This window comes from Triticum aestivum, chromosome 5A, assembly GCF_018294505.1.
Source record: "Triticum aestivum cultivar Chinese Spring chromosome 5A, IWGSC CS RefSeq v2.1, whole genome shotgun sequence".
Lineage (NCBI taxonomy): Eukaryota > Viridiplantae > Streptophyta > Magnoliopsida > Poales > Poaceae > Triticum > Triticum aestivum.
The window spans coordinates 567,904,302-567,920,013 of NC_057806.1; the positions used below are offsets into that span (position 1 = coordinate 567,904,302).

The 15,712-nt window shown below is 45.2% G+C and overlaps 1 pseudogene; it reads right to left on the bottom strand.

Moving 5' to 3' along the window:
* Positions 1-4,268: 4,268 nt before the first annotated feature.
* Positions 4,269-4,637, bottom strand: LOC123101565 (thioredoxin-like protein YLS8; annotated as a pseudogene).
* Positions 4,638-15,712: the final 11,075 nt, after the last annotated feature.

Genomic DNA, 15,712 nt, shown 5'->3' on the forward strand with positions numbered 1-15,712 from the left:
CACCGGCATGACACCATGATCTCCATCATCGTGTCTCCATGAAGTTGTCTCGCCAACTTATTACTTCTACTACTATGTCTACCGGTTAGCAATAAAGTAAAGTAATTATATGGCGTTGTTCAGTGACACGCAGGTCATACAATAAATAAAGACAACTCCTATGGCTCCTGCCGGTTGTCATACTCATCGACATGCAAGTCGTGATTCCTATTACAAGAACATGATCAATCTCATACATCACATATCATTCATCACATTCTTCTTGGCCATATCACATCACATAGCATACCCTGCAAAAACAAGTTAGACGTCCTCTAATTGTTGTTTGCATGTTTTACGTGGCTGCTATGGGTTTCTAGCAAGAACGTTTCTTACCTACGCAAAAACCACAACGTGATATGCCAATTGCTATTTACCCTTCATAAGAACCCTTTTCATCGAATCTGATCCGACTAAAGTAGGAGAGACAGACACCCGCTAGCCACCTTATGCAACTAGTGCATGTCAGTCGGTGGAACCAGTCTCACGTAAGAGTACGTGTAAGGTCAGTCCGGTCTGCTTCATCCCACGATGCCGCCGAATCAAGATTGGACTAGTAACGGTAAGCATATTAAACAAAATCAATGCCCACAACTACTATGTGTTCTACTCGTGCATAGAAACTACGCATAGACCTAGGTCATGATGCCACTATTGGGGAACGTAGCAGAAATTCAAAATTTTCCTACGTGTCACCAAGATCTATCTATGGAGAGACCAGCAACGAGGGGAAGGAGAGTGCATCGACATACCCTTGTAGATCTCTAAGCGGAAGCGTTCAAGAGAACGGGGTTGAAGGAGTCGTACTCGTCGTGATCCAAATCACCGGAGATCCTAGTGCCGAACGGACGGCACCTCCGCGTTCAACACACGTACAGCCCGGTGACATCTCCCATGCCTTGATCCAGCAAGGAGAGAAGGAGAGGTTGAGGAAGACTCCATCCAGCAGCAGCACAACAGCGTGGTGGTGGTGGAGGAGCGTGGTACTCCAGCAGGGCTTCGCCAAGCACCGCAAGAGACGAGGAGGGAGAGGGGTAGGGCTGCACCAAGAAGGAGAGGAACTCGTGTGTCTTGGGCAGCCCAAACCTCAAGTATATATAGGGGGAGGGAGGGGCTGCGCCCCTACCTAGGGTTCCCTCCCTAGGGGTGGCGGCAGCCCCCAGATCCCATCTGGGTGGCGGCCAGGTGGAGGGGAGAGGGAGGCACACCAGGCATGGGCCCTAAGGCCCATCTGCCCTTAGGGTTTGCCCCCCCTCCTCCCCTTAGGCGCCTTGGGCCCTTGTGGGGGGGGCACCAGCCCACCTGGGGCTGGTCCCCTCCCACACTTGGCCCATGCAGCCCTCCGGGGCTTGTGGCCCCACTTGGTGGACCCCCGGGACCCTCCCGGTGGTCCCGGTACGTTACCGATAAACCCCAAAACTTTTCCGGTGTCCAAAACAGGACTTCCCATATATAAATCTTTATCTCCGGACCATTTCGGAACTCCTCGTGACATCCAGGATCTCATTCGGGACTCCGAAAAACATTCGGTAACCACGTATATCTATTCCCTATAACCCTAGCGTCATCGAACCTTAAGTGTGTAGACCCTACGGGTTCGGGAACCATGCAGACATGATCGAGATAACTCTCTGGTCAATAACCAACAGCAGGATCTGGATACCCATGTTGGCTCCCACATGTTCCACGATGATCTCATCAGATGAACCACGATGTCAAGGACTTAATCAATCCCGTATACAATTCCCTTGTCTAGCGGTACGATACTTGCCCGAGATTCGATCATCGGTATCCTGATACCTTGTTCAATCTCGTTACCAGCAAGTCTCTTTACTCGTTCCGTAACACATCATCCCGTGATCAACTCCTTGATCACATTGTGCACATTATGATGATGTCCTACCGAGTGGGCCCAGAGATACCTCTCTGTTTACACGAAGTGACAAATCCCAGTATCGATTTGTGCCAACCCAACAGACACTTTCGAAGATACCTGTAGTGTACCTTTATAGCCACACAGTTACGTTGTGACGTTTGGCACACCCAAAGTATTCCTACGGTATCTGGGTGTTGCACAATCTCATGGTCTAAGGAAATGATACTTGACATTAGAAAAGCTTTAGCATACGAACTACACGATCTTTGTGCTAGGCTTAGGATTGGGTCTTGTCCATCACATCATTCTCCTAATGATGTGATCCCGTTATCAACGACATCCAATGTCCATGGTCAGGAAACTGTAACCATCTATTGATCAACGAGCTAGTCAACTAGAGGCTTACTAGGGACATGGTGTTGTCTATGTATCCACACATGTATCTGAGTTTCCTATCAATACAATTCTAGCATGGATAATAAACGATTATCATGAACAAGGAAATATAATAATAACCAATTTATTATTGCCTCTAGGGCATATTTCCAACAATTGCTACCCCAGAGCCCCGTCCCGCCTAACCCTGGAAAGGTTGACCACGAGATCTAGCCCTTTGACTTCCCACGGACGGGCTTTGACTAGTGGACCTCTCCACCCGGTTGTGTCAGGTCAGCCCATAGGGACACCTGGGTGCAACATCCGGGCCAAGCCCACAGCTGCATCCCCTCCGTGTAGAACCGACGCGTCCTTTTCCCCCTCCACATGCCGGCGGCGCCGCCTTCCGTGAGGGGGGCCATGCCCCGGAGATGCGTGCCGCCTTTTTGGACACGCCACAACACCACCCCGCATGTATGAGGGGCCGGTGCGATGCTCCGGTGGCATTGCTACCCCCCAGGGCCCCCGTCCCGCCTAACCCTGGAGCGGTTGACCACAAGATCTAGCCCTTTGACTTCCCACGGACGGGCTTTGACCAGTAGACCTCTCCACCCGCTTGTGTCACGTCAGCCCAGAGGGACACCTGGGAGCAACATCCGGGCCCCACAGCTACATCCCCTTCGTGTAGACCCGACGCGTCCGTTTCTCCCCTCCAGGTGCCGGCGGTGGCGCCGTCCGTGAGGAGGGCACACCCCGGAGCCGCATGCCGCCTCTTTAGACATTTCACCACACTGTATGACATAATACATAAAAAATATATATGAAAAAGAAATCTAACTATGCCGTCGGCATAGAGACGGCCAGGTTTAGGCGGCGGCATGCCGCGGATCGCTGACGTGGCGGATATGCCGTCGGCAGCCGTCGGCATACGTGCTGGATGGTGCGCCGCGGATCGGTGATGTGTCATGTGGACCTATGCTGACGGCCGCCCGTCTTGACCATCGGCATAGCTCTGATGGCGTTAGCCGCCCGTCGCGGGCAGCGTCACCGAGCCCACGAGTATGCCGATGGCCGCTGTCGGCGTGCACGTAGCTAGGCCCACGGCCGTTCTGTGCCGACGGGTGCCGTCGGTTTAGATTGTGGTAGCCCGACGGCTTGGTTACGCCGATGGCCAGGACTTGGCTGTCGGCATAGCTCCAAATAGGCCAATGGTGGATGTCGGCATTGTTCTGGCCGTCGGGGTAGCACCCTTTTCTAGTAGTGAGATGCAGATGGAGCCGCAGTGCCTTCGAGCTGTAGTGGGAGCTGCTCCACCGCCAAGCTGCAACAAGGGCCGCCTTAAAGATGGAGCCCAAGGTGCCCTTGTCGGCCTCCTCTAGGTACTTTCTCCCTTCACTTTGGTATGAGTACATGGAGAGGGGAATGGGAAGAAGAACTTGTCGATGGAACCAAGACCAATAGTCATCCTAGACATGTGGTTGCCGCTGTGCGTCGTGGTGGAAGTTCATGAAATGACTATGGAGGTCTAGGATGTTACTCAAATTGTACTAGTGGAGCTTTTTGGCTTCTGGTTTTAATGAAATCAGGGAGACCCTCTTTGGGTACCTATCAACTCCTGACCTAAATATCTATTTCCTTATGACTCGATCGATATCGAAATATTCTAACGTGCATGCTACGAATGCTTTGCTTGCCCTCGCCCTTTGCACCATCGGTGCAATGGGTCATCTAGTAGCTAGGTAAAAGAAGAGCAGTAACATTCTACCAACATGATAAATCGAGCGCTCAGTTATGAAATTCACACACAAAGTTCAAACCAAACATCTGTTTTATTAGCCATACCAGTAGACAGCAGGTTCTGTTTCAAAGTGTTGTAGGTTTATGACGTGTCAATATTCAAAATACAGATAAAAAGTTATGCGAGACTCGAAAAGTTGACAGACATTACATCAAGGGTCAGAGTGCAAGTACTGGCATTTCACATGACGGAGAAGGCCACACACTGAAATACTGCACATGAAGAGACATGCACAGATACCTCCGTATGTGTATTTGGTGGGTAATCCTTGGGAGCAATCAACATACCACGGCCCTTACGAGCTCCTCTATAGACAACCTCCACGATGTCAACAAACTCTTGCTTGTGTTTCCTTGCCTAGTTGATCTTGTTGTTGTTTCCTGTACCAAGATCAATCATGATGTGCTTGTTGCAGAAGAGGAACATCACCATTGACAGGTCGTACAACTCGTACATGGGGTTGAAGTCAGGAACCTTGGTGATGCCTACAAGGTAGATCATGGCAAAGTTCTTGATGGTTTCAGCCACCCCTGACAGCAGCTCATCCATCTAAACATGAACAAGTAGATAGTCAGAAACTCGTAATGAAGTGAACAAGATACAACCATGCTAGATTGACATAAAACAAAAGCCTGCTAAAAAGTTAAACTGGAAGTCTGCATTCAATAATATAAAACCGCTATGAAATTCGATTTCTTGCACAAAGTAATAAAACAATTGGCCGTTAATAAAAGAAGAAAGGCGCTCATAGCTTTACTTCCTATAATGGCTAGTTCTACTTCAACTTAATCAAGCAACCAGTTGTGAACTCCTACAAAAATATATGTGAGTTGCAACTTAGCTCTTAGTACACACAGAAGCTTTACTTCAACAAAAGGAGGTATCCAAAAATCTTCCCACTTCTGCCCCTACCACAAATTGACCAACTATCTTTTGAGACTATGCGCCTAATCGAACATATAAATGACCCTATGCAACCCCCCATTCTAGAGGCATTGCACACGCTAGCGCTCGTGGACCACTTGATTTTTTTCACCATTCGATAATTTTTACGCTGGCACCTAGTCAACCGTTCGTTGTTTTGCATGTCAGCTGCAGTTAGATGAGTCGTGGTGGGTGGACCTCGCTAGGTGTGGGGCCAGGTAATGAGGTGTTGCTTCTGCGTTTGTTCGTGAGAGAGTTTTACAGTGACTACGTCTGGCGATAGGAACGTGGGTTGTGTACGTGGGATGGGTAAAACCTAGTAAAACTAAAAGACAATCAATATAACATTTATAAAATGACTTGAGAGGTATATTAATTTGTACAACACATTGAAAGAAGTTGAATGAAAAGGAGAAGCAGAAATCACTCAACTTCCTCGGAATTACATGGTGGGGTACATCATGTACATATCTATAAGGATACAACTCACTTACTACCTCCCTCCGGGTTTACTAGGCCGCCCGACAAAAACGCTCGTACCAAGGCAGAAATCAAGCATGGTTTTCTAGCGATGCAATAATGCATAGTAATTGCATGCAATGCCGGGTTCCGCCTCCCTAAGAGCATGGTTAAGACTAGTCACAATGGGGAGTAACTTAGAATAGTAACATCACATTTTACTAGGCTATGTTACTACCTCCACAATGGGTAGTAACATATGTGTGTTGTCATGTTATGGTTCATTTATTAGCCTATAGACTCATATTGTCTTGGTATGTGTGATGTTACAGTAACTAGCTAAGTTACCACCATCACCTCTGTCATCATTAAATATGTGCCACATAAGCAAAATTATCTTGAAAAATGTGATGTTACTAGTGATGTTACTCCCACTGTGGCCAGTCTAATAGTATAGCCAACAATCAGCTATATGAAGTTGCCACATCATCTATAGCCAACCTAATAGCCAACATGTATAGTAGCAATTTACAAAATACTACTACTTCATTAATAGATGGCCCATCCTACAATCTCACATTGTTTCTTGGAGCAGGTGCTGCAACCGGCTCTTAATCTGCAGCCCGCTTCCCTTCTCTCTCCTCTTCTCTCTCATCCAACTTAGCAAACATACGATATTTTAATCCTTACAGCCTGCTGACTGTACCTTATTATACTTGCTATAATGTGACGCCCACGATGCGGCTATATCTCCCATGTGTCAAAGCACGACTTAGAGGCATAACCGCATTGTAAGCAATGTCGCAAGTGGGGTAATCTTCACACAACCCATGTAATGAATAAGGAAAAGAGGTACATAGTTGGCTTACACTCGCCATGTCACACAATAGCATAAATATCATTACATTCATCCAGATACAATCAAGGTCCAAATACGGAACCAAAATAAAGACAACCCTAAATGCAACAAAGTCCCCAATCGCCCCAACTGGGCACCACTACTGATCGTCTGGAAAGGAAACGTAGTATCGTCCTGAGTCCTCATCGAACTCCCACTTGAGCTCAGTCGACTCTCCTGGAGCAGTATCATCGATCCCTGCATCTGGTTTTGTAAGTAATCCGTGAGTCACGGGGACTCAGCAATCTCACACCCTCGCGATCAAGACTATTCAAGCTTATAGGTAGGTTAAAGGTAAGAGGTGGAGCTACAACAAGCACTAGAATATATGGTGGCTAACATACGCAAATGAGAGGTAGAAGAGAAGATAAAGGCACGATCGATAAACTATGATCAAGAAGTGATCCTAGAACAACCTACGTTCAAGCATAACACGAGACCATGTTCTCTTCCCGGACTCCGCCGAAAAGAGACCATCACGGCCACACACTCTATCGATTCATTTTAATTAAGTTAAGTTCCAGGTTATCTACAACCAGACATTAACAAATTCCCATCTGCCCATAACCGCGGGCATGGCTTTCGAAAGTTCAAAACCCTGCAGGGGTGTCCCAACTTAGCCCATCACAAGCTCTCACGACCAATGAAGGATATTCCTTCTCCCAAGACAATCTGATCAGACTCGGAATCCCAGTTACAAGACATCTTGACAATGGTAAAACAAGTCCAGCAAGACCACCCGCTGTGCCGGCAAATCTCGATAGGAGCTGCACATATCTCGTTCTCAGGGCACACCGGATGAACACTACGTACAACTAAAACCAACACTCAAGTTTCCCCGAGGTGGCGCTGCAAGTGGCTTTGTTTTGGACCAACACTCAGAGGAGCACTGGCCCGGGGGTTTAAAATAAAGATGACACTTGAGTCTGTGGAACCCAAGGGAAAAAGAGGCTAGGTGGCTAATGGTAAAACCAAGGTTGGGCCTTGCTGGAGGAGTTTTATTCAAGGCGAACTGTCAAGGGGTTCCCATTATAACCCAACCGTGTAAGGAACGCAAAATCAAGGAACAAAACACCGGTATGATGGAAACTAGGGCGACAAGAGTGGAACAAAACACCAGGCATAAGGCCGAGCCTTCCACCCTTTACCAAGTGTATAGATGCATTAAAATAGACAAGATATAATAATGATATCCCAACAATAAACATGTTCCAACAAGGAACAAACTCCAATCTTCACCTGCAACTAGCAACGCCATAAGAGGGGCTGAGCAAAGCGGTAACATAGCCAAACAACGGTTTGCTATGACAAGGTGGGTTAGTGGTTTGACATGGCAATATGGAAGGCATGATAAGCAAGTGGTAGGTATCATAGCATAGTCATAGCGAAAGAGCGAGCATCTAGCATGCAAAGATAGAAGTGATTTCGAGGGTATGGTCATCTTGCCTGCAAAGTTCTCCAAGTTGATGTTAGCTTGATCCTCGTAAGCGTACTCAATGGGTTCCTCGATCACGTACCCGTCTCCCGGATCTACCCAAAGCAAGAACACAAGCAAAGGGAGACACAATCAAACACGTGCAATGCACAAGCAACATGATGCAAAACATGGCATGATATGCGGGTTGTGATATGCGATGCATATGCATGTTTCGGAAAGGAAAGATTGAACCTGGCCTCAACTTGGAAAACCAAGAGTGCCACTGGAAAGAGGAGTTGATTTCAGTTGAAATCGATATAAAGATCACCGGAATCGGATGCACGGTTTGCAAATGGCAAGCAAAACAAATATGGCATCGAAGCTGCGATTAACAGCACGAGGCCATCTAAATGCATCAAGAACAACAAGCTACTGCACTCTATCATAACAAAAAAGCACATGGCAGGGATCCACTCAAGATACTTGACAAAATATGAACACTGAGCTACAGCTAATTCACTCAATAGCATGTTCAAACAAGCACGGAAAAAGTGCAAAAGATATCAGGTTACAGACTTAGTGAAATTAACAACATGTCAGGAATTTAACATTAGGAAGCAATGTTTAGAGCACGATAACAACATGCTATAGGAACATAACATGGCAAAGCAAAGCATGGCATGAAGATCCTCAAAGCATACAGCAAAAGTCCCTTACTGACCATAAGCCAAAAGGGAACAGAAAATACAATGGCAACCATGTGAACATAGCAACTTTCGTTAACAGCTTCAGACTTAGTAGAAAATTGGAACTTGGCAAAACAAATATCAAGTAGGCATGTTTACGAGCTCGATGCACTCACCACAAGGCATTGCATGACAAAATAAGCATACACCCAGCAAGTAGACATGGTATAGAAGTTAAACATGGCAAGAACACACTCATAGCATGCACGGATCAACTACAACAACCTCGACAAAATTGCTTAACATGTAAAAAATCTGCCCGGAACATTTTGTAGCAAAAGTAGAGCTTGATTGAGTCAAGCTAGGGTGCTCCATAATTACAAACAAAGACATGGATGGATAGAGCACACCATTATCTCCAAAACATCCTTACTGATCATGCTCAAAAGAGGCATGGATCACTCTGTAGCAACAAGAATACATGGCATAAAAATATAATCAGGAAAATGACTTAGAAGATTTCTAAGTCCCTGAAATCAGCAACATAACGAGAGCTACTTTGCATGCTTGTGCTAGTCACCACAAGGATCACAAAAATACATGGCATAAACCCCTGTAAAGATGGCATGACATACTTCAAATCACATGTAGGGCTCAAGTTCATAGGAGGCACACATCAATCATGGCAAAAATGACAAATGTCCAATTACTGATAAGAACCTGAAACTAACATTGCATAGCACTCTTGCAACAACATTTAGGGCATCAAGATGAGCTCAAATGAACATGGTGCAATGGAATGAAATGAAGTACTCGTCGAGGCGAACAATTTGATATGATACACGCCAAAACGGAGCCACGGGTGCAAAGTTATGATGCGATAAAAAACGCTAAAAATTACTGGAACGGGGCAAAAGTCAACCCTAGGGTTTTGGATCCAGATCTGGATCGGGCGGCACGCGGATCGAGGTTCGATGGAGTCGGCGCCGGAGCTCACCGGGGACTTGCCGGAGGAGAGGAGGAGGCTGGCCGGAGCGGCAGACGGCGACCGGCGACGACGGCGGAGGCTCCGGGCGGCGCGGGCGGAGACGGGCGGTGGCCGGCGACGAGACGGGCGAGGCGCGCCGGCGTCGAGGTGGAGCAGGGCGGCGACAGGCGGGCTCGGGTGGCGCGGCGAGGCGGCGCGCCTTGGGCGAGTGGCGGCGGTGACCGGGACTCGGGGGCCTCCCCTGGGCTCGACGGGCCGGCAGCGGGGGAGAGTCGGCGGGGACACGTGGCGCCGCTGGATTCGTCGGGCGGAGCCGGGCAGACATGTCCAGCCTGGTGCTTTTATCCGGCGGCGAAGAGGGAGCGGGGCTAGGGTTAGGGATCCGGAAATTTCGGGGGAGAGTCTATATTTATAGGTAGAGGGAGCTAGGAGGCTCCAAATTGAGCATGGTTTGCGGCCACGCGATCATGATCGAACGGCCTAGATGATGGAGGGGGTTTAGGTGGGTTTTGGGCCACTTTGGAGAGGTGTTGGGCTGCAACACACACGAGGTCTTCTCGGCTCCTCGGTTAACCGTTGGAGTATCAAACGAAGTCCAAATGGCACGAAACTTGACAGGCGGTCTACCAATAGTAAACCAAGGCCGCTTGGAAAGTCTCGGTCCAATCCGAAAATGTTTAACACCCGCACACGAAAAGAGGTAGAAAGGGACACCAGAGGACATAGGAGCGCCGGAATGCAAAACAGACAACGGGGAAAATGCAAAATGCTCGGATGCATGAGACGAACACGTTTGCAAATGCGATGCACATGAAGACATGATATGAGATGCATGACAAAGACAAAAACAACACGGAGGCAAAAACCCAACAACGAGGAAATATCATAACTTAGTGCCGGAAATGGCAAGAGTTGGAATACAAATATGGCAGGTTACATATGGGGCGTTACAACACTCCACCACTACGAAAGGATCTCGTCCCGAGATCTAGGACTGGAAAAACTCCGGGTACTCAGAACGGAGGTGGTCCTCGTGTTCCCAGGTGGCTTCACGGTCGGAAGGATGTGACCATTTGACTTTCAGGAATTTGATAGACTTGTTGCGAGTCTTGCGCTCAGTTTCTTCAAGAATAGCAACGGGGTGCTCATGATAAGACATGTCTTCCTGGAGATCAATCTCTTCAAAGTTTATGGTGCAGTCAGGAGTCTTGAAACACTTGCGGAGTTGAGAGACATGAAACACGTTGTGCATGTTTGCAAAGTTGGACGGGAGCTCAAGTTGATAGGCGAGATCGCCTCTTTTGCCAATGATCTTGAAAGGACCCACGTATCTAGGGGCAAGCTTCCCTTTGATACCGAAGCGACGAGTACTTTTCATTGGGGAGACGCGGAGGTAGACATGGTCTCTGATGTCTACTACACAACCTTCTTCTTGTAGACGTTGTTGGGCCTCCAAGTGTAGATGTTTGTAGGACAGTAGCAAATTTCCCTCAAGTGGATGACCTAAGGTTTATCAATCCGTATTAGGCGTAGGATGAAGATGGTCTCTCTCAAGCAACCCTGCAACCAAATAACAAAGAGTCTCTTGTGTCCCCAACACACCCAATACAATGGTAAATTGTATAGGTGCACTAGTTCGGCGAAGAGATGGTGATACAAGTGCAATATGGATGGTAGATAAAGGTATTTGTAATCTGAAAATATAAAAACAGCAAGGTAACTAATGATAAAAGTGAGCGTAAATGGTATTGCAATGATAGGAAATAAGGCCTAGGGTTCATACTTTCACTAGTGTAAGTCCTCTCAACAATACTAACATAATTGGATCATAAAATTATCCCTCAACATGCAACAAAGAGTCACTCCAAAGTCACTAATAGCGGAGAACAAACGAAGAGATTATAGTAGGGTACGAAACCACTCAAAGTTATTCTTTCCAATCAATCCGTTAGGCTATTCCTATAAGTGTCACAAACAACCCTAGAGTTCATACTAGAATAACACCTTAATATACAAATCAACCAAAACCCTAATGTCACCTAGATACTTCAATGTCACCTCAAGTATCTATGGGCATGATTATATGATATGCATCACACAATCTCAGATTCATCTATTCAACCAACACAAAGGACCTCAAAGAGTGCCCCAAAGTTCCTACCAGAGAATCACGACGAAAACGTGTGCCAACCCCTATGCATAGGTTCATGGGTGGAACCCGCAAGTTGATCACCAAAACATACATAAAGTGAATCACGTGGTATCCCATTGTCACCACAGATACGCACGGCAAGACATACATCAAGTGTTCTCAAATCTTTAAAGACTCGATCCGATAAGATAACTTCAAAGGGGAAACTCAATTCATTACAAGAGAGTAGAGGGGAGGAGAAACATAAGATCCAACTATAATAGCAAAGCTCGTGATACATCAAGATCGTACCACCTCAAGAACACGAGAGAGAGAGAGAGATCAAACACATAGCTACTGGTACATACCCTCGGCCCCGAGGGAGAACTACTCCCTCCTCGTCATGGAGAGCACCGGGATGATGAAGATGGCCACTGGAGAAGGATTGCCCCCTCCGGCAGGTTGACGGAACGGGTCTAGATTGATTTTCGGTGGCTACGGAGGCTTATGGCGGCGGAACTCCCGATCTATGTTGCTCCCCGGGTGTTTTTAGGGTATATGGAGATATATAGGCAGAAGAAGTACGTTAGGGGGGCCACGAGGGGCCCACGAGGCAGGGGGGCACGCCCAGGGGGGGCGCCCTCCACCCTCGTGACCTCCCCGGAAACTTCTTGGAGTAGGGTCCAAGTCTCCTAGATCACGTTCGGTGAGAAGATCACGTTCCCGAAGGTTTCATTCCGTTTGGACTCCGTTTGATATTCTGTTTCCTCGAAATACTGAAATAGGCAAAAAACAGCAATTTTGGGCTGGGCCTCCGGTTAATAGGTTAGTCCCAAAAATAATATAAAAGTGGAAAATAAAGCCCAATATAGTCCAAAACAGTAGATAAAGTAGCATGGAGCAATCAAAAATTATAGATACGTTGGAGACGTATCAAGCATCCCCAAGCTTAATTCCTGCTCGTCCTCGAGTAGGTAAATGATAAAAAGAGAATTTTTGATGCGGAGTGATACTTTGGCATAATTTCAATGTAAATCTTCTTAATCATGGTATGAATATTCAGATCCGAAAGGTTCAAGACAAAAGTTCATAGTGACATAAGAATGATAATACTTCAAGCATACTAATCAAACAATTATGGCATCTCAAAATAACATGGCCAAAGGAAGTTCATCCCTACAAAATCATATAGTTAGGCTATGCTTCATTTTCGTCACACAAAGATGTTCCCAACTTCTATACCCCCGATGACAAGCCAAGCAATTGTTTCATACTCAAATAATCTCAAACTTTTTCAACCTTCACGCAATACATGAGCGCGATCCATGGACATAGCACTATGGGTGGTGTAGAATATGATGATGGGGATTGTGTGGAGAAGACAAAAAAGGAGAAAGTCTCACATCAACGAGGCTAATCAATGAGCTATGGAGATGCCCATCAATTGATGTTAATGCAAGGAGTAGGGATTGCCATGCAACGGATGCACTAGAGCTAAGAATGCTCAACAAAAGAAAACTAGTGGGTGTGCATCCAACTTGCTTGCTCATGAAGACCTAGGGCATTTTGAGGAAGCCCATCGTTGGAATATACAAGCCAAGTTCTATAATGAAAAATTCCCACTAGTATGAACAAGGCAACTTATGAGACTCACTATATGAAAATCATGGTGCTACTTTGAAGCACAATATATGAGACTCACTACATGAAGAACAAGGTGCTACTTTGAAGCACAAGTGTGGAAAAAGAGATAGTAGCATTGCCCTTTTTATTTTCTTTTTTTGGGCCTTTCTTTTCTTCTTTTGGCCTTTCTCTTTTTTTAATTGGGCAATGCTCTAATAATGATGATCATCACACTTCTATTGATTACAACATAATGATTACAACTCGATACTAGAACAAGATATGACTCTATATGAATGCCTCCGGCGGTGTACCGGGATGGTGCAATGAATCAAGAGTGACATGTATGAAAAATAATGCATGGTGGCTTTGCCACAAATGCGATGTCAACTACAAGATCATGCAATGGCAATATGACAAAAGTAAAGCATGTCATGATGATGATGATGATGATGGAAGTTGCATGGCAATATATCTCGGAATGGCTATGGAAATGCCATGATAGGTAGGTATGGTGGCTGTTTTGAGGAAGATATAGGGAGGTTTATGTGTGAAAGAGCGTATCATATCATAGGGTTTGGATGCACCGGCGAAGTTTGCACCAACTCTCAATGTGAGAAAGGGCAATGCACTATACCGAAGAGGCTAGCAAATGGCGGAAAGGTAAAAGTGCGTATAATCCATGGACTCAACATTAGTCAAAAGAACTCATATACTTATTGCAAAAATTTAGAAGTCATCAAAAATCAAGTACTATGCGCATGCTCCTAGGGGGGTAGATTGGTAGGAAAAGACCATCGCTCGTCCCCGACCGCCACTCATAAGGATGCACAAGCCAGGTACACTTCATGCTTCAAATTTGTTACACAACTTTAACCATACTTGCATGCTACGGGACTTGCTAACTTCAACACAAGTATTTCTCAAATTCACAACTACTCAACTAGCATGACTATGATATTATCACCTCCATATCTCAAAACAATTATCAAGCATCAAACTTATCTTAGTATTCAACACACTAAAAAGAAAGTTTCACATATCTTGAATACCAAGTATATTAACATTAAGCAAATTACCATGCTATTAACGACTCTCAAAATAATATAACTGAAGCATGAGAGATCAAGTTTCTTTAAAAAAACCACCATCGTGCTCTAAAAGATCTAAGTGAAGCACTAGAGCAAAAATTATCACGCTCAAAAAGATATAAGTGAAGCACATAGAGTAAGCTATCAAGCTCAAAAGATATAAGTGAAGCACATAGAGTATTCTAACAAATTTCAATTCATACATGGCTCTCTCAAAAGGTGTGTACAGCAAGGATTATTGTGGTAGACTAACAAGAAAAGACACAAATAATACAAGACACTCCAAGCAAAACACATATCATGTGGTGAATAAAAATATAGCTCCAAGTAAATTACCGATGGAAGTGGACGAAAGAGGGGATGCCTTCCGGGGCATCCCCAAGCTTTGAATTTTTGGTGTCCTTGGATTATCTTGGGGGTGCCATGGGCATCCCCAAGCTTAGGCTCTTGCCACTCCTTGTTCCATAATCCATCAAAAGAATTCACCCAAAACTTGAAAACTTCACAACACAAAACTCAATAGAAATCTCGTGAGCTCCGTTAGAGAAAGAAAACAAAAGACTACTTTAAGGTACTGTAGTGAACTTGTTATTTATTTGTATTGGTGTTAAACCTACTGTATTCCAACTTCTCTATGGTTTATAAACTATTTTACTAGCCATAGATTCATCAAAATAAGCAAACAACACACGCAAAACAGAATCTGTCAAAAACAGAACAGTCTGTAGTAATCTGTTACTAACGCAAACTCCTGGAACCCGAAAAATTCTACCAAAATTAGACGACCTGGGAAATTTTTTTGTTGATCAGCAGAAATTGTAATCACTATTTTATCACGTTCTGGTGATTTTTGACAATTCGGGCACTGAGCGCAAAGATTCTGGAAATTACAGCAAGATCAAATAACTATCTTCCAAGAAGATCTAATAGGTTTAACTTGGCACAAACACTAATTAAAAGATAAAACCACATCTAAACAGAATCTAGATGTATTATTTATTACTAAACAGGAACAAAAGTCAAGGAACAAAAATAAAATTGGGTTGCCTTGCAACAAGCGCTATCGTTTAACGCCCCTAGCTAGGCATGATGATTTCAATGATGCTCACATAAAAGATAAGAATTGTAACATAAAGAGAGCATCATAAAGAATATGACTAGCAAATTTAAGTCTAACATACTTCCTATGCATAGGGATTTTGTGAGCAAACAACTTGTGAGAACAAGAATCAACTTGCATAGGAAGGTAAAACAAGCATAACTTCAAAACTTTAAGCATATAGAGAGGAAACTTGATATTATTGCAATTCCTACAAGCATATATTCCTCCCTCATAATAATTTCCAGTAGCATCATAAATGAATTCAATAATATAACCAGCACCTAAATCATTCTTTTCATGATCTA